Genomic DNA, 20,265 nt, shown 5'->3' on the forward strand with positions numbered 1-20,265 from the left:
TTTTCAGACGACAGAAATTATCAAGAGACATGAAAGCGACAGTATAATTGCGGACGATACTACAAAATTATGAGTATGATTTGCCATCTAGCAGTTCAATTTAAACCGCTAAGCAGACACAAAATTTACATAATTTATGTAAAACACACGTTCGAGACATCAGAAAGAATAAATTTGAATCTGCTTAGCAATTTAAATTGAACTTTTAGATGGCAATGCAAGCTCAACCTGAACTGCTTATAGCACTGATGAGCCGAAGGCGAAAAGTGAAGAAAATGAAAAGAAATATGTGCCTTTTGCGCAAACCGATAATCTTGTAACTAAAACCCTAAATTTTATTAGTATGAGTTTCTTATGCTTCAGTTCAGAATGTTGCAACAATTTAGTTTTATTTTTTCGAGATAGCTTTTGTCGATTCCAAAAAACTCTGGAGTTTTGTAAAAAAAAGTTGTAAAAAGAAATTCAATGCACTATGGAATGAAAGTATAACCAAGTATAACCTTCCTGAAACGGAATATAGCGACTGGTCCAGACGAAGTCGATTAATTTGGTCATCAAATGAAGGATTTATAAATTTCCAGATATCTGACCCGGATGAAATTTTGGAATTTGTATGAGACCATAACACGTTTCATTTAAATCTAGGTGTGTGAAAAATTGTTTAGAAATATCCGGGAAAACGTGGAGAATACCATTTTAGAAATTATACCACAATGGAACTTCCGGAACTGGAATTCATAAGCTTTATGTCAAAATATCTGGACAAGAGTTACTACTACGGTACCGGTAGAATAATATCCTAGTGTTTGAATAGCTATTTTACATAAAGAATTTGCAAATTTGCAAATGCCTATATATTGTTTTAAATTTAAAAAAGGCATCTGAAATGGACTCCAAATGCTGCTTTCATAATCCAAAATCCGAAAAAAATGCAAAATGATTTAAAATGTCATTTTCCTAATTTATTTTTTTCGGTTAGTTTTCAAATTCTTGAAAAACGGAGGACGAGTTTAGCGTGATAGGTAAGTTGATATCTTTCAAGCAGCTCATCTGGGTTCGATTACTAAACACGCGTTTTTCTGGTCCGAACAGAAGAATGACAATAAGGTTACAACTCCTATTACAACAGAACAGAGCAGAAAAAATCATGAAAAATTGTTAAACGGTATTTCAGTGTATATTATTTTAAAGGTTGACCTAATTTTGACTTATTTCTAATACACCTTTTTTGTACAAATAATAAATACAGAAATACAGTATATTATATTAAGTATCCTTATATCTCGAGAACGGTTTCGTTTACGAGAAAAGTCATATTTATTGTTTTCAATCTCTAGTATATTTTTATGTTTCGTTTTCGACACATCAGTAAATTAGCAGTTTTGTATCGTTTTAAAAGAAAATAAATTCCATTCAATCACATTATGTTAAAAAATCTTTACTGTTTTGCCACTAATGTCACTATATAGTAACAGACACATATACTAGTATCTCGGTGTGCTATTTGCAACTTTCGTCAATGTATCAGTTCTAAGTCTGTTAATCTTGTAGTAAACAAATTAAATAGTGGGTACTTTTCGGTATGTATTTGTACTAATAATCATTCTCTTGTGTGTACAATTTTAAAGATCGCGAATGAATGCAATGATTATTAAATTCCTAAAATCTGCGACCGTTCCAAAATACGCAGTTACTGTGTACACTCTCTCAAAGAATTCGATTACTTCTATTTCTATTGAGCTTGAGCTTGAGCTTGAGCTTGAGCGACCACCCCTGGTTGCTACTCCGTTACTGATCGGGATTAGCTGAAATTGTACAGGGAGTTTCTAGATGATCCGACCTGGGACTGGTAAATTATCCATCAATGTATGTATGTTCCGGTTTCAAGATGCTAGGATGCGCCATTAAACTCACTGACTTCTCGAGTGAACGTTTCAACAATATCCTATTTTGAAGTCCCGGAAAGTCTTGATTCACAGCTTGATTACATTTTGGCGAAATTTAGTTAATCTGAACACTGAAATTGTAAGATTAATTTATGATGAATTTCCAATATTAATAAAATATTATTTCAGCTTTGAAGCTTACCGTAAAGGTCTGCTGTGAAAAAAGTATTTGATTTTAGACATAAGAGAATTTCGTTACAAATTCATCAAAGAATTTCTCCTATTAGTGAATAATGAAAGAGTCATTTGGATTTGACTGCATTTTCTGCGATCGCGAAAATGCCTCGGAAAATATGGTACAATGTGACAGGTGCCAGTTATGGTGCCACTATAGCTGTACCGATTGAAACTACCCGGGGTTTTCTCAAATTTACTCGAGGAAACTGAAGAAAAATTTTCAATACTATCGCGTAATGAATAAAAACTTCCCTATTTTTTTTATAAATGAAATTACGTGATACAAAATAAACGAGTGTATAGGATTTAGACAAAATTGTTGATTCATAGTATTGGCATATTCTAAACAGTTGTTAAAAAATCATTTTAAATCACTAAATAAAGGTCAACAGATTTCACGCGCGTCTTGATTCTGTATTATTTCCGCTTTATTATTTTAATTATTTATTAAAATTATTAATTGGTTATGTTGGTTGATCTGGGCAGCCGGCTACCGAGAAAAATATAAATTTATCGTTTGAAATATTAATATCAAGTCAAAAACATGGAAGAAGAAAACATTCCAAATGAAACTTTTCTCAGAGGCTAGACGGAAATTGATAGGTTGAATGAAGTGATAATTTAGTAAAATAGAGTAATCAGAAGTAAAACATTGAAAATATCTGATAACTGAAAGGAAAAAGAAACTCCTGCAATTGTCGCCTTTTACGACATGGAAGCAGGAACCCAGTGGATCTATTCTTGATTCATTTTTTCCGCCGGATTCCACACGGCATCTAGGCTGGTACTGTCCGGAGAGAGCTAATAGGTACTATCAATCTCCTAGTGGACCCCAGCCCCTATCAAAGAATTTGATTACTTCTATTTCTATTGAGAAGAAAAAGAACTATCATTCTTCAATAAAAAAAAACTCTTGATCACTCATTATTTTAGAAGAACTAGTTCTTTTGAACCGTTTGTGAGCGAATTGCCCATCTCTAATATAGAGCGGCGACGATGGACGGTGAATGCACTTTGGCCTTATAGTTTTACCGACGACGTTTTACAGTCTGCTGTTAAATTTCATCTGGAACCGACTCTCGGTTCCAGAGTTTCAAGATAAAATGTGCAAAATAAATTAAAAAAGTGCGCTCAATTTTCTCAGAGACCGTTCATCCAACTTTCACAAGATTAGGTCACAGTCTTACAATTCCATATAATCGTGATTCCGTATGATCGTGTACTCCAAGCCGTAAATCACTTCATTTTCTCAGAAACGACTGGACCGATTTTCACGAACATAGATACAGATGAAAGGTGTTATGTTCTCCTAAGTAAGTGTAGATTTTTGTCCGGATCCGACTTCCGGTCCCGGAATTAAAGGGTTAAGTGTGTATGAAATTGCAACCCGTCATTTAGAGCGATAATGCAAAAAGAAAGAAAAAAAATCTTCAAAATTTGGCATAATATTATTTAAAATTGTAGGTTGTGTTAGTTGCTAGTCAAACGAATCGATTTTAGCTCTGCCGGTTTCTAGTTCCTGGTTACGGAAATAGTGGTCAAAAGCTCAAAAATGGAACTATCTTTATTTTCTCAGAGTAGATTTTCACAAATTCAGACTAAATTTCATAGACTGACAACGATTTTTGTTCGGGCGCGACCTCTGGTTGGAACAAACGGAGGAATTGTGTTGCAACGAAAATGCAAAAGAAAACGAAGAATTCATTTAAATTTGACTCAAAACTTTCTTTAACTTGGAAATATTAAACTAGTGTAACAAACAAACTTTTTTGTTTTTATTCAAGATTCAAATGAAAGGGATTTGTAGTAATATTTGTAAAAACATGAGTTATATGAGAAAGTTATCATTACACCACTAGGTGGATCAAAACAAGGTTAATTTCTGGAATTGCTCCATTGCACAGTGGTTCAATAGCCCAACGTCGCGCTCTTAATTGTTAACACGTTAAAAACGTGGTTTTCGAGGTGTAGTATCTTCAGCGAAGTTACTCAGAATGATAGACTAGAGACGGTAACTTCGACAAAGTTGTGCAGAAAGTCATTTCAAACAAATTTAAAGAAGGCACTATTCTCGTAGCTTGAGTGTAATTCATGATAAAATGTATTTCCTGGAAAGGGTGTCCTAAAACTAGTCTTTGTTAGAGAACTTGTATATTTTAAATTTCTATGAGTTTTTCATGTTATGCAAAGTTTTTCATCATTAAAAACTACACAACTTTCTAAAATATACTATACCGCTATCATTTCAGTGTAATGAAATAGAGCCATTTTTCCTGTTTTACATAATTCCAACTTGTTTGTCTTAAAAAGGCGCAGAAAGGGGGAGATGAGACCACTTACATATGAAACTACTTCAAAGAGCTTTCATACTTTGGTTGAATTACTCATCTGCGATCTTTTGCAGGCGATATATGTTCTAGTTAAATATCCTTGTCCTTGGTTTTGGGACATCATATCTTGAATTACACTCAAGTTACGAGAATAGTATCTTCTGCAAATTTGTTTCAAATGATGTTCTGCACAACTTTGTCGAAGTTATTTAGTCCCTATGTTGGCCCTGAGCTAAAAAATATTATTATCTAACCTTTAGGGAGATTAATCACATAGATGACGCCTATAATTCTAAGCAACTTTGCTGAAGATACTGTACCTCGAAAACCACGTTTTTGACGTGTTAACAATTACGAGCGTAAAATTGCACTTTTGAACCACTGTGCATTGTGCTTCTATAATATATTTGCATTTATCATGCATTTGAATTATTTCATTTATTGTTCTGTTGGCTGAAGAAATAAAATGATATCGGTTAGGTGTGTCCAAACATATAGATATTAATGGTTTATTTTAAATTTGTTTTCACTTTTATTTCTCCTTACATCTTATGCAAGCACTCTTGTTTTTAGTTCCATCTTTCTCCTTTTTTGTCTTGTTTTTTCCTTCTTTCTTACTTCTGTTTTTTTCCTTACTCTTTTTTTCTTCCTTTTCCTTTAGTATGGATGTTTTGCCAGGTTCTGGGAAATATTTAAATAAACTTTACTAAGTTATTAGAAGCATATAACGAACTATCGTATTAGTATTTTATTTTAGTGATTTCGTAACATAACACTTCTTTCTATGTCATATTTACTACTCGCGACAAACTTTAACAATTTCATTTCCATATGTTTGTATTTCCATTTGCATTCTGCATTACTTTATGAAAAGACTTCCATTTTAGTGTTAATGAACCCAAATCCATTTGACATAATTTTAGTATGACGGGTTTTCATAAACAGAAAGTGCCCATTATTTCCAATACAACTTCCTTTCCCACATAATTGCTGGAATTCGTGTCATTCATTGGCTTGAACTGTCTAGCGAGACTCTTCAAAGTGGTCATTCTTCACAGTAATAATTCCTCGTGATTTTGCTTTGGAATACCGCTGGATCATCCGTTGCTTGTCGCTAGCAGGGTTAAAAAACAACAAAACAAAACATTTAATTGACCACACACTCGGCTCGAGAATCCAATCCGTTCCGAGAGCCATCTCCGGCAGTGGGAGTTCGGCCTACCCCGCAGTGTTGTAGCGTTTCATGCAGTTTCACATGCACTGTGTGGTGGGAGTCCAACCACGACGGTATGCCACGCGAGCAGGAATTGTTGTCCCTCACGGTGCAGACTGTCAATCTCGTCAATATGTCAACATAGCTGAACCGCTGGGCCCTTGGATTGGACCAGGTGAGGCGGAGGTCGGGTACGGTCCCATTTATCAACAAGTACATATTGACACGTTCCAAGCCCATATGGGGCGGTCTTTTTTCGCGGCCGCCGCAAGCTTAATATCCGAGAAATTGTGAACGGTTTTCTGGGGGCCTCTCGTGTGTGGTATTGCTCGGTATTTTCTGGAAAGGCACATAAATGTTGTAAAAAGTCAAACAAAAACTTTTATACGACTGAAATGATATGTTTGCATAACGGGTTGGAATGCAAGCGGTTTAATTAAATTTTTTTATGCGCTTTTCATTATCGACTTGTCATATTTTTCTTTATCGTTCGAGGGTATGGCTTTGACAAATAAATTCAAAAGCTTTGGGCGGTTTGTGGTTACGCAAGAAACTATCTAAAGTGTACCCGAGAGTGCCTTACAGTTAGCGGCATATTTGGACCTAAAATTGCTATACCAACTACCGTGTCGACTATTAGGGGACGTTTTGGTGGACGAAACAAAGAGCTATAAATGTCCATTGCACCCTACCGTGGGAGCTCCGGTAGCCAGGGAGTCCGAAGCCAATTAAAATTTAATGTCCCACATGATTCGGGAACGCCGTGGCAGGGATGTGTTAGTCGTTAAAAAGAGCAATTTCGCGCGAGCGGGAGATGATGTTTCTGAATTGCGCGTGGACACAACATCCGCTCGACGTTTCCTTGTGAAACGGGGTTCCGTTGATGGTTGGTGACGTTGAACTGCAAACGTCATCGCTCCGTTTGCTTTTAATTTGATATGATTTTGATTCCCATGTCGGGCTAAGAACGAAATATAAAAAGGGGAAAATCGTTCGCCAACACACCAACCGAGACGGTCGAATGAAATTGACCGCTGGTAAATTTTATGAGTTATCCTTGAATGGTTCGAAATGAGCAAATTGGTATCAAGTAGGCTTCAACGGTATATTTCGGTTTTTGTTGGATTGCGATTTTTCTATTCAAAAGATTTACTCATAAAACGGTAGAATCAATGCAATGGTCCAGGGGGTTTCTAATACTCTAGATCGCTAGAAGATGATATCGAGTTAATCTTCAAACCGGCGTATAGATAACAAATCCCTACAGAGAAATGTTCTTATTTTGTTCAGACTTATGATTTGGGACGAAATGCATTACCAAGCAACTAAATGTAAAGTAAATTTTATAACAATTTGAAAATTATTTGATTTTTCAAAAACCAAGAGTTTTTTATGCATGATATCGAAATAATTTTGATTGGGCATTAATCACTAAGAATACTTGTCCACAAAAGTTGAGTCAACTAACCGATCATTGTTAATAAAGAACTGTTCCTTTTAAAACTAATGTCGTTTTCGCTTGAGAAAACTGAAAGTGACCCAGGGTAGTTTCATCAAACAAACACTTTTCACGAAACTGTGTTGATTTCGCACTTAGCAACGGGGGTTTGAGTAAAACTGATTTAAAAACCAGGTTGGAAACTGACTCGATTTTCAGTTCAACAACGTTGAAACTAGGTTCGAAACTGACTTCAAACAAACGGTTTGACAGCAGTTAGGGTGGAAACTGGGTTAGGTTTGGCATCAAGCGAAAACAACATAAATAACTTTATAGTTGTTCCCCCGGGCTAATTAGTTGATGTTTATATTGGTTCATCTAACTACGATTCAGCAAAATCAACGAAATTTTTTTGACTGAAAATAAAGTATTCATAATTTCGAAGAAATTGAAATGAAATATCCTTCTGTGTAGGCATTGTGGGATATAATTTTAACACCCACAATTGCTTGATAAACACAAACAGAAAGTGTATATTTGAATCTCATTTACCTTTCTTCGAATCGATGATAGTAAATTATTGTAAATGTGTTATGATTCAATTTACCAACAAATTCAAATATTGATAGAAAAGATCCACGAACGACCGGAGAAAGAGTGCAGTAGAAAACGCATTTGGAAGGGGGAAGGGTTTGTTTATCGAAAACACTTAAGAAATTAAATATGGACGTTCTATCGCTGACTTTTATCTTCATAAATAAGATTTTTATGAACTTTATTCACTTTTCTTTACTCACTTTGCTGCGTGCTCTGTCAGTGGCGGTAGCGCCGCACAGTGTTGCAGAGCGGCGGATGCGCGGTCACGATGGAACATTTTCGAATAGAAATTTATGTCCGGTAGGTCGTTTTGTTGCGTCGGATTGTGCATAACAGATACTACTAATAGTTACTAATCAATCTATATCAAACTATGTTGAAATTATATTCAAATTGCTGCTTGTTTAATGTTTCTATCGATAAGGCTTATACATTCAAATATACACATGTTTTATTTTTATAACATTTGTTATTGTTTTAGTTTTTCAGCCTGGATTGGCAATTCAATGCGTATGGTGCTGCCCTTACAAGCCAGTTGTCATATGTTCGAGTCCCGACCTGGAAAGATTCATAGTGTAAGTAAGATCATAGTAATAGCCATGCATTGATTATGTACGCTAAGAATCGGATGCGAAGTCTGTTGTAACAAAAGGCCAAATTCCACAAAAGCAATGTAAGACATGGCTTTTTATTATTTTATATTCTAATGTTACTGATTATTAATAATAGTAGTTAATGGGAATTATAATCATTTCATTTTAATTATTCTAAAGATTAAAGCGAATGAAAAAAATTATGATGCAACAATTTTCAGAGAATTTATTGCAATGATATTTAAATTATTATAATATATTATAATATTGAAATTTTAGCCACCATCTATACGTACCAGCGTCATGTGCACGGTTAAAATAAATAAATTATGAGTATCACATGTACCTGTTTTCAACTTCAATTCGAGCTATCAAAAGTAGGGTACATTTTGGCATATGAAACTTTCCACCCAGTTTCAGATGCCAAAATTTACCCTACTTTCGACAGCTCGACTTTACCAGCAATAGGTCAACTAAATAAAAGGGTCAAATAAAACGCATAAGTGGTTGAAAAACTCTCAAGTGTTTTTGGAAGCGAGAGAACGGTTTTTTTTTAAATTTTCAAAACTAGTGCATAGCTTTCCTATTTGTCCTGTTTGAGCAAGTTCGCACATTATTTTTATTTTGGTTTCGTTTTGTATTATTTGCTTCTTGTTTCAGAGGTTCACAACTTTTTTTCAATAATTTAATCACATTTAGCTTCTACTTATAATATCACTGAAGGTTTAATAAAAGTAAATATTTAAAAAAATATGAAAAATGCATAAATTCCAATAACTTTGCTATTCTCAAGCAATCAGAAAATACACCATGCTTGATTTCGGAATCATTTTCAAAATGGGAAATTTCCTCCACATTCTCTGTTCGTTCCTTAATATAAAACTGGGTAATAAACCACCCAATTTTTAACATATATTTGCTTTACCCAGGTTAGCGAAAATGGGTCAAATAATTCACATTAATGGGTACTTTATTTTAACCGTGTGGATGATAATGAAATTCAACCTACTAGTCTCTGTCATCCTCTAGCAGGAAGCTGGATTCCCCAAAATGATCATCATGATTGAAATGTCTACGACTATGTAACACACAATGAAGTTATCCTAGTTTTGAAAATTTTTAAAAAAATGGTCTCGGCATCGTAGAAATAACGCAATGTGCCCTAACATATTATTTCTTAATAAATAAAACATATTATGATTTTGATTTTAATTGAACAATTCTAAATAAAAAAGTAATATTAGGAAAACAGATATAAACTGTTTACTCCTTAAGAGTGATTATGAAATTATTGTAACATCGTTAACTCACTATAAAATCGCCTGTATTTTTGCGTTGCGATAATGGTTTAGGCAGATTGCACGCTGATATCATCATATTTTGTTGTCGATTGTTTGACCCGAATCAGTTCTTTGTAATGAATTGTTACAAATCTCAATTTCAAATTAAAGTTTGAAGCAAAAGTGAAAAATATTTAAACTTGCGTTTTTGGCTCAGACTCTACATACACAAATTCACGAAAAAAAAAACAAATAACACAATTCAAAAAAGTAGTATTGAGCGTTGCTATAGATGAATGTTAGCCTATCAGAGCTAGTTGAACTTGTTAGTGTATGCTTCCTTCTACCTAAGGAGTGTATCGAAAATAAGCTATCCACAAATTTTTCTTTCAGATTATGATAAAAAACGATATTTTGTTCAAACTAAAAATTGATCCTTTATTTTACGAGGTTAATCTTGAGCTTAAAGAAAACTGGATGAAATTCAAGTTATTCCTTCACGAGTTTTCGAACTTTTGATCGAACGCTCTTCAACAAATACCGGACAAGTGTTGCGTCGCATTTTTTGGACGCTTGAGTCCAATTTTTTTTGAACTCCTGCATGTTCCCAGCTGCCTTACCAGTCTTCTTGAAGACCCTCTTCACGATTGCCCAGTAACGTCCGATGGGTCGAAGCTGAGGCCAATTTGGTGGATTGATATTTTTCTCAACGAAATTCATACCCTTTTCCGCAAGCCAATTGAGAGTGATTTGGCATAGTGAGCCGATGCCAAATCCAGCCAAAACAGTGGAGGTGTACTATGCTTCTTATATAAAGGCAGCAATCTCTTCTGGAAACACTCAGATCGATAGATTTCTGCATTTATTTCCGGTAGTGTAAAAAATCGTTGACTTCAAACCACAGGAACATATTGCTTGCCATACCAGTACCTTTCAACCGAGTTTCTCCACTTGAATCAACATGTCCGCATCGCTCACATCCTCCCCAACGACGACAGTAAAGTATTGTGGACCTGGAAGGGTTTTTGAGTCCTCTTTCACATAAGTCTCATAGTGCATCAAAACGCATGCATCCGGACCCTGCAAAATACGTGAATACAATTTCCGGGCCCTTGTTGCTGCTCGCTTCTTCTGTTCTATACTTTGTTTCGACATTTTCTGCTTCTTGTAGGTCTTTAGGTGATTTCGCCTCTTAATACGCTGGATCATTCCGGCACTCGTTCCTGCTGTTTTGGCAAAATCACGTATTGACATTGATTTGCTCTTCATGATTAGAGATACAATTTTCTGGTCCAGTTTCGGGTTAGAAGAACCGGGTTTTCTGACTCTTCCTGGTAGCTCATCCTAAGAATAATGTTCCCCAAACTTATTAATTATGTTTTTAACACTGGCATGATGAATTCCAAACCGCTTCACCAATTTTCGCATAGTAATACCCTTCTCACTTAGCCATATGTCCAGAACTTTAATTTTCACTTCATTTTCAATACGCGACATTTTGAAAACGCAGAATTTCAACCAGACAAACAAGTAAAGAATCGAAAGCTGACAGCCAAACGCACAGCATGCTGCGATCTGAGCATAAAAAACCATCACAAATACATGCGTACAGCACAAATGTATGTTTATAGCTTATTTTCGATACACTCCTTAAATGAGAGCTCGTTTAGCGGCGAATTCATACACATATGCATTTTTAATGTGATACATTTGTCGGGGAGAGTGTTCGGTTACCGGAACCTTTTTATTTTAAGCTTATAACTTCTGACTAAGTGCACTAAGTGCACATATACGGAAAGCTAAAATTCCTAGCTAACAACTGATTAAGAAACTCAGTTGATTCATTATTTCAACTTTATTATCAATTTAGTAAAGTGATGCATTTTGGCCATTTCAAAAAAGTTGTTCGGTTACCGGCACTCCAAGAAATTTCGCTTAAAAAGGAAAAATTTCAAGTAAAGACTAAAATTATTCGAAGAAAAAACGGATTTTTTTCTTTTTCGGAATCGTTTTGGGCAAAAGTTTGGACATTGTCTTCCACCGGCTTCGCGGCATTGAATACGTTACTGCAGTTTGACTTATTGGTTTCTTATCCACTAAGCAACGTTTAATGGTATCAATCAGTGCACTAAAGTTCATTTTTGACATTGACGATTTGTTTGGAGTCGCCATGGCTAACAGAACCAGAGGACTAATACTATGTTACGTTCACACTACGAGTTAAAACGAGTTTTACCTCTGATTTCATGTTTTAAGCGAAATAACATGTTTTTCTTCCGCGTTATTCCATATTCAGAAACATCAAATTAGAGCATGTTTCCCAAAATAACATGATATAAAGATCAGTCTAGCACAACCCTGCTAGCGTTTTCCGTCATTTTTCGACTATGTTAATTGACAAGCTTTTGCCGAAACAGTTTTCCATCAGAGTAGCAATGTAATCATGACAAACCAGAACAGGAAACTGGTGCAACCATGCTTGTTTTTTGTTTGTTTAAAGACATGACTTTTTTGGTCATTTATTGCTAAAAATATTTATTTCACGTAAATGACGTGATATACACATTTAAAACCAACAAATGACCAAAAATGGACTTTTTAATACGTAGAAGAAAACTTTCTGAATGAAGAAGTGGAAAAATTTAAGCGATTGACCCAATATTTTTACCAATTTTTCCAAGGCATTATGAAAAACCATGCTTCTTAAAACCGGGAATGTAATCTTCAATTTTTTCTCTGTAGATTTTCCTATTACGAAGTACTATAAACTATTCTATGAGAATTCCGGAACCCAGTGAAGAGCAACCCCTTTATTTGCTTTATTTTATTATTGTTAAAACGTGTTATTTTCTGCAGGTATAAAGTTCTTACCTATATGACGGATGTATTGAAGCTGTCAATTTGTCCACGTGTTGCATATTAGCTTATAAGTTTAGTTAGCAAAAACTAAAAGATCGTGCCAATTATTAAAAGTCTGTAAATTCTGACGAATGTCGGCAAACAATCTAAATTCCAAAAGTCTGTAGAATGTCTTCAGACGCTATCTGCTTTCTGTCAAAAGTGCCGGGGGGTGCCGGTAGCCGAACACTTACACTATATTTTGCGATTTTTTGGTCTAAACATTAAACGTTCATATCATCCAGCATAACTCTGGAGCACAGATTTCCACCACAGCTTGTACTTTGGAAACGTTTATAAGGGTATTTTTAGCTCGTTTCAATGGCATGGTTCAAATCGATACAAAAGAACGTTTTGGCTTGAATTTTGAAGGATGGATGTGGATTAATTAGAATTATTTACTTAACGTTTCGTCTTCGACTTGTCAGTGCGCAACAACTTATGTTGAATTAACTTTTATTGAAATAAATAATTAAGATTGCTTAGCAAGTTTTTCTCAGCACTGATATAAACCACCAGAGAAAAAATTGGGTTTTCTTCAAGCGCTAAAAAAAAAATCCTAAAATAGTCTTGAGAAACGGTCGTCACATTAACTGATCTCCTAAATTGTTTCGAAGTAAGACAATTTGGTGCGAAACTTTGCATTTGGTCAAACAACGTAAATATTACAGAACACTCTGCAAGGCGAACGCGTAATATTATTGATATCACGTTTACTGCAACGGTATTTTGTAAAATAACGCTATTCTGAGATAATTTCGTTCATTACATATGTGCTGCTCATTGCTTTCCTTTTTTTTAAAAACCTTAATAATTTGAACTTTAGTATGTCGATTTTAGTAAAATCCAATTGACCCGGTTATGTATTGCTGTAGATTTCTTCAATAAACTAACGAACGTCGTTTTGACAAAAATAATCTACACTTGTACCACTGTTCGAGACTGCATTTGCTGTTGTACACTAGCATTGAAGCGACGCATATTTTCGTAAATGGCTACGAGGCTAGGTCGAAGATGTAAACAATCTCCGATGCGGTAAGGGCGTTAGCAAGATCTGACGGTTGTGAGTTTTTCTCCTTCTTTAGTCAAATGAAGATCGAACAGTCTTGCATGAAGTACTTTCAATGTTCATGACAGCCGTCGAAGTTTGGGTAATGTTTTCGCGATAACAAGCTGATTGAAAAAAAATGTAAGTCGTCTGGTTTTATTCCGTTTCATAGGTTCTCTAAATACTGTTATCTAAAGAAATTATTTACTCATTATTCATTTTCTGGCAACACGTCTCAACCGATGGCTTGATCGTTGTCCGTCGATCCTATTTGACAAACCTCATATCAACTTTCACATACGAATCGTTCGCTCAGTTCAGATATCAATAGCAGACTGGCGCTGACACATCCTAATAAAGTAGAGTATCGAATGGATAGTCAAGGGATAGATAACACTTGCCCTCGAATGTGATAGAAAATGGGATAGAAAATTTTCGGTGATATTGGTAGCAGTCCAGGTTCTATTTTTGGTTCTCTTTGACGGCAGGTGCTTTTGCAGGCCACGCGCGATCTTCAGCAGCAGCACTTTTTCCAGCTGGAGTCGGTTTAATGAGTCTTTGAATGACTTTTCGTCGGGTAGACAGGAAGCGTGGGATAATTAGGTTAGCGCCACCACATTTGGATGGAGATTTGTCTGGGCTGATTGCTATAAACCGTGAACTAATTAAGGAACGCCCTGCACGGTGGTCAAGTGGAAATTTCGGTAGCTTTGGAAATTGTCTCATAAGTCAGAGATTTTATTAAGATAAGAATGATGGGCCGACCGACAGGCGCTTAGCAGTTCAGATTGTTTAGTCTCGAAAGAATTTATTTATGAAACAACAGTTCCCACCATCCGTTTTCCCATACACCACAACTGCATGTGGTCGATTCTGATAAGACAAGTGTTTTTTAAACAAACGTTGCCCGCATAATTTTTTTTTCATTCATTCACTTCTAGGACCGTTTCTCACCTCAAACAGGTTTCCGAACTCTCGCAGTGCGTGTCTTACAAATTAGTCGAAAATGTCAATAATTAAACATTCCCATGGAAAGAGCGCGTCATGTGTTGATGTGACACACCGTCCGTTGAGTCGATGCATTTATGGTTTACAAACAATGAATGAGGCCGGTTGGCATGGCTAATGACAATGATCTCATTTCCCTTCCGCTGGTGGTTATAGCTCAATTCGAGGACTATACCTTTGCTTGCTAGCATTGGGAAACAGGAAATACACACCTCATTTTGGATGGAATTTGTTGACATTCTACAAAATTCTTAGTAATTTTTAGATAGATATTGTTGAATGACTGGCATTTGAATTTAATTCTACGTCAATTGTTGTTATGGACGCTGAGTTGAGTTGAGATCCCTTCACAATATTTTAATGTTAATTGAAGTTATGTGTACAAGCACAAGCTAATTACCAAATCACGGTGTAATAGTAAATATCGTGTGACGTAGAAAAATACTGGGAAAAATCCTACGGTACATCTCAATTCGTTATTTCGTCAAACATGAAATGCAATCTATATTGTTTACAAGCCAAACATATCATTTGGCAGCGAATTGATTTTTGGCTGCTATACATCGTGGGCTGTAAGGGTGTTAATAATTTAAATACCCTGTCCGGAGAGCTGCTTTGAGTGAATCATAAAAATTACTATACCAACTGTTTACCCACAGCTTGACGGGTGCTTTTAATGGCAGATAAATCATTCAGTCGGTGCATCAAGCGTGAATCCAAATAGCCATTCGATAATTGGTGGGATTGCATAAAACATCGAACGAGAAGCTATTAACCACGAACCCGACGAGAAGTCATAGAATCGTAAGCATCAATCATGGTTGGCTCTTTGGCAGTGACGGACCGGTCCAGCAGCACAGATTTCTGGTAGAGAGCGATGAAATTGCGGAATAGGATGAATGAGAAAAGTGACCCCAGAGAAAGCTTACTGTGTTCGGAAGCTTTTGACTAGATGTCGCAGTGTTTGTTATCCAATGCGGAACAAAGGTAGGGGATGAGATGATGATGATGATGATGATGATGACGATGATGAAGCGAATGCTTCTGTCGATAGCGTAAGGGTTGCAACAAAGCTGCATTATTTACTCCTAACGAATGTTGAGTACTTGGTAGTTTTGTTCATTCGAGTATTATACACACAATAAAAAAAATCAAGATGTACCAAATTTTCCAATTGAGAATATTTACTATTGTAAATATTGTTACTAGAAACTACAAAACAATATATTTGATTTTTTGTCGTGAATACGACATACTTTACTATGGGGCGCCTTTTCAAAATTTACCCTCTGAGAGAGTGATAAGTTTTTGATCGTAAATATCTCTTGTTGTATCTAACGAATCAACATAATTTTTGTTACATGCCATCGGAAATGTGATCACAATTTTATGATAACATTTTCAGTTGGGTGACATAATCTCAAATAATTCAAAATTAAACTTTTCTGAAATGTTTAGTATAAACGAGTATCAAAGAGGATTCATATGGCGCGTTTGCCTTTCTCGTATTTTGAAATCTCATAGCTCAGTGATCTGTGAAAGGATTTATATAATCTAACTACTGATAGAATCGAAATTTTTCAACTCAAGCGTGTATAGCAACACCATCGAAGTATTTCAATAGTACACTATTGAAAAACCTGTCTCATTTGACCCATGTCAACACCAGCCAATCAGAACGCGTTCTGAGGAAGAGAACAAAATATCTGCTGCTGTACAACAAATCGCTCGAGAAAAATGTTTCGAACAGTGCTTTATATAGTAGTGAGTTCCACAATTTGGTCCTTTTGAAAGGCTGGAATAAATCCCGTACAGCATCCTGATAGTTTCTTTCAATAAAGTGCAAATCCAAAATGAAATAATCGACATTAAAATTCTGTATGCGGCTATTTTTATAGCCGTTAGGACCGCCCATTAGTGAAAAAGCTACAAACGAAATCACGTAAAAAGAAAGCTCCTAACAAAAATTGGATCAGTTTTAATTCTATCGCCACTGCGAGCAGATGTATTGTGTGTCGTTTGCAAAGCTAGTTTCGCTTCCGACAAAAGCGATTACGTCACAGCTGCCAGTCGTTTGCATTGGTGAAAAAACAACGAAAAGAGGACAACGGTGGAGAGCATCACACAAAATCAGCCGTTCTAATGGCTCTAAAAGTTCTAAAGAACTATTAGGATTTCTTGCTCGCAAATCGAAGGTAACTATCCTCAGTTTAATGCAAATCTAGAACAGTTTGATTAGATTTGTGCACTTTGTGTGAAAAAGGGAAATGCTTGCATAATTCATACATTTGGTCAATTAATTGATATTCGGAAGTGTTAAGGAACATGTCAGTTGTTTTCGTATTCACGATATCCAGTTATGTCTCTGACATTACCCACCCGCCTTTTTGATGAGAAAATTTGATTCTATTAATATTTCGATGAAAAAAAAATGGTTTAGTTGTGCGTTCCCGTCAATTTCCTAACAAACTCAATCCTCAACGAACTGAGGATGAAATCAAGATTTACAGTGCTTTGAATTTGAATTGGTTGAAATAAGAGATAAGATTTGTTTTTGAAAAAAATAAATAACACATCACTCAATAAGGTAGGCGTAGGTTTCGTCGTCGATCAGGATGTATCCGTCTTTATTCTGTATAATCCGGTTATACAGTTTTCGCGCTCTTGTATTGGCCTGAACTTGCTGTACCAGGGACTTTTTCGGCACCTTCTGTTTCTTGTACGTTTTCAGGGAGTTCCGAACTTTGATCCGTTGAATCATCCCGATGCTGGTGTTGAACTGCTTGGCCAAATCCCGCGTCGACGCCGATGGGTTTTCTCTGATGTACTCAACCACTTTTAAGTCCCGGCCGGGCTGGCTGGGACCCGTTTTCCTACCGGATCGGGGCAAATCCTTCATGGAAAGGGTCTTACCGAACTTCTTGATAATATTTTTGACACTGGTGTGTTGCACTTTCACCCGTTTTGCAATTTCGTTGTACGTGACACCACTTTCTGAGCACCAAGTGTGCAGAATTTTCTTTCGCGTTTTCGGATCAATCAATTGAAACGATAAACCGTACCGAAACCAATCGATTGTGCAGCTGTTATTGACATGTAAACAAACATGTCACCGCAAAACACGCTGCAAAAAATTAAGCCATTTCAGAGTAGTAACTGTTTGAATGTTGCTAACTACTTATCGATACACTCCTTATATTTGAATTTAATAGTGGTCGTACAAACACCGATGATGGTAAACGTTCTGGTTGTCAAATTTAGGTGGAAACATAAAATAAAGTCCACAAATTGGTTATGTCTAATCGAAAATTCAAATTGCGTAAGACCGCTAATGCTGATTTTGGGATGCACATAGTATAATTCACATGGACTATCTTGAAAAAGGAGAAACAATCAATAGAGAATCCTACATAGCGTTGTTAGATCGTTTGAATGCAAAAATCATGCAAAAAAAACAACCTCATTTGTCGTCAAGACAATGAACCAATTCACAAGTCGATGGTAACGATCAGTAAATTGTACGAATTACACTTCGAATTGCTTCCTCATCCATCGCATAGTCCAGCTGTAGCTCCAAGTGACTACTGGCCATTTATTGATAGCTCAAATAAAATCACTTCACGCTAGATTTTTTTCTTTATTCTGTATAATCCGGTTATACAGTTTTCGCGCTCTTGTATTGGCCTGAACTTGCTGTACCAGGGACTTTTTCGGCACCTTCTGTTTCTTGTACGTTTTCAGGGAGTTCCGAACTTTGATCCGTTGAATCATCCCGATGCTGGTGTTGAACTGCTTGGCCAAATCCCGCGTCGACGCCGATGGGTTTTCTCTGATGTACTCAACCACTTTTAAGTCCCGGCCGGGCTGGCTGGGACCCGTTTTCCTACCGGATCGGGGCAAATCCTTCATGGAAAGGGTCTTACCGAACTTCTTGATAATATTTTTGACACTGGTGTGTTGCACTTTCACCCGTTTTGCAATTTCGTTGTACGTGACACCACTTTCTGAGCACCAAGTGTGCAGAATTTTCTTTCGCGTTTTCGGATCAATCAATTGAAACGATAAACCGTACCGAAACCAATCGATTGTGCAGCTGTTATTGACATGTAAACAAACATGTCACCGCAAAACACGCTGCAAAAAATTAAGCCATTTCAGAGTAGTAACTGTTTGAATGTTGCTAACTACTTATCGATACACTCCTTATATTTGAATTTAATAGTGGTCGTACAAACACCGATGATGGTAAACGTTCTGGTTGTCAAATTTAGGTGGAAACATAAAATAAAGTCCACAAATTGGTTATGTCTAATCGAAAATTCAAATTGCGTAAGACCGCTAATGCTGATTTTGGGATGCACATAGTATAATTCACATGGACTATCTTGAAAAAGGAGAAACAATCAATAGAGAATCCTACATAGCGTTGTTAGATCGTTTGAATGCAAAAATCATGCAAAAAAAACAACCTCATTTGTCGTCAAGACAATGAACCAATTCACAAGTCGATGGTAACGATCAGTAAATTGTACGAATTACACTTCGAATTGCTTCCTCATCCATCGCATAGTCCAGCTGTAGCTCCAAGTGACTACTGGCCATTTATTGATAGCTCAAATAAATTTTCGACGGTGAGAAATTCAACTCAAATGAAGAAGCGATTACTGAATGTGAAGTTTATTTTGAGGATAAAGACTAATCCTTCTACAACTGGACATCGAGAAGTTAGAAAATCGCTGGAATTATTGTATTGCTCTTGAAGGAGATTACATTGATGAATAAAATCGTTTTTTTGTGGTAAAAAAATGTGTTTTCACATGGTTTATTGAGAGACGTTTTAGATATTCAAACTTACGCTCTGGTTGATCGAAATAATTCTGTTTTGTTATTTTCAAGAATAAAATGCCGGATGGGTAATGTCGGAGACATAACTGGATGACGTGAATACGAATACGTTTCCTTCTGTTTGACTTAAATACGAATGCCTTTCCTTCACACTTCTGAATGTTGAAAATAGCCAGTTTCATTTTTTTGCATCCAGAATTGTAACGGTGCACCTATACTAAAGTGCCAACATAATAATTTCTGACACTAGAACTTCATTAGAAAAAAACAATCTTTATTTGGGGTCGATTTGTTCTTTTTAGGTCCAAATAGTTGTGTTTCTTTTATATTGAACAAGTGCGAGGACATTTTCCTCGAATGCAATGCTTCAACAGCTGAATATTGCCGAAAATAATTGCCATTTTTGTCGTCAATGCTTTACTATGGGGCTTCTTTCAAATATTTTCCCTCTGAGAGAGGGATAAGTTTTTGATCGTGAATATCTGTTGCTGTATCTAACATATCAACATAATTTTTGCTACATGCCATTGGGAATATAACCATCAATTTCTGTTAACATTTTCAGTTGTATGACATAATCACAAATAAATCAAAATTGAAGTTTTCTGAAATGTTTGGTATCAACGAGTATCAAAGAAGAAAATTCATGATGTCTTTCTCGTACTTGTGTAGGTATAAAAGGTTAACACTTGATATATTTGCAGTTGCAGCTTGCAGTTGACTGAGCAGGAAGTAAAGCAAGTGCATCATTCCGGTTCGTTCAGGTCCAAAGCTCAGTCCAGCGGTCCAGTATCATGAAATCAGTTCACTATTGAATCAATTGCGGGACGTTCGCAGAGCCAGTTTCACTTCAAACACAGATAACAGATATACAGGCTCACATATGAATAGT

This window comes from Malaya genurostris, chromosome 2 (genome assembly GCF_030247185.1).
Source record: "Malaya genurostris strain Urasoe2022 chromosome 2, Malgen_1.1, whole genome shotgun sequence".
In the NCBI taxonomy this organism is placed as follows: Eukaryota; Metazoa; Arthropoda; class Insecta; order Diptera; family Culicidae; genus Malaya; species Malaya genurostris.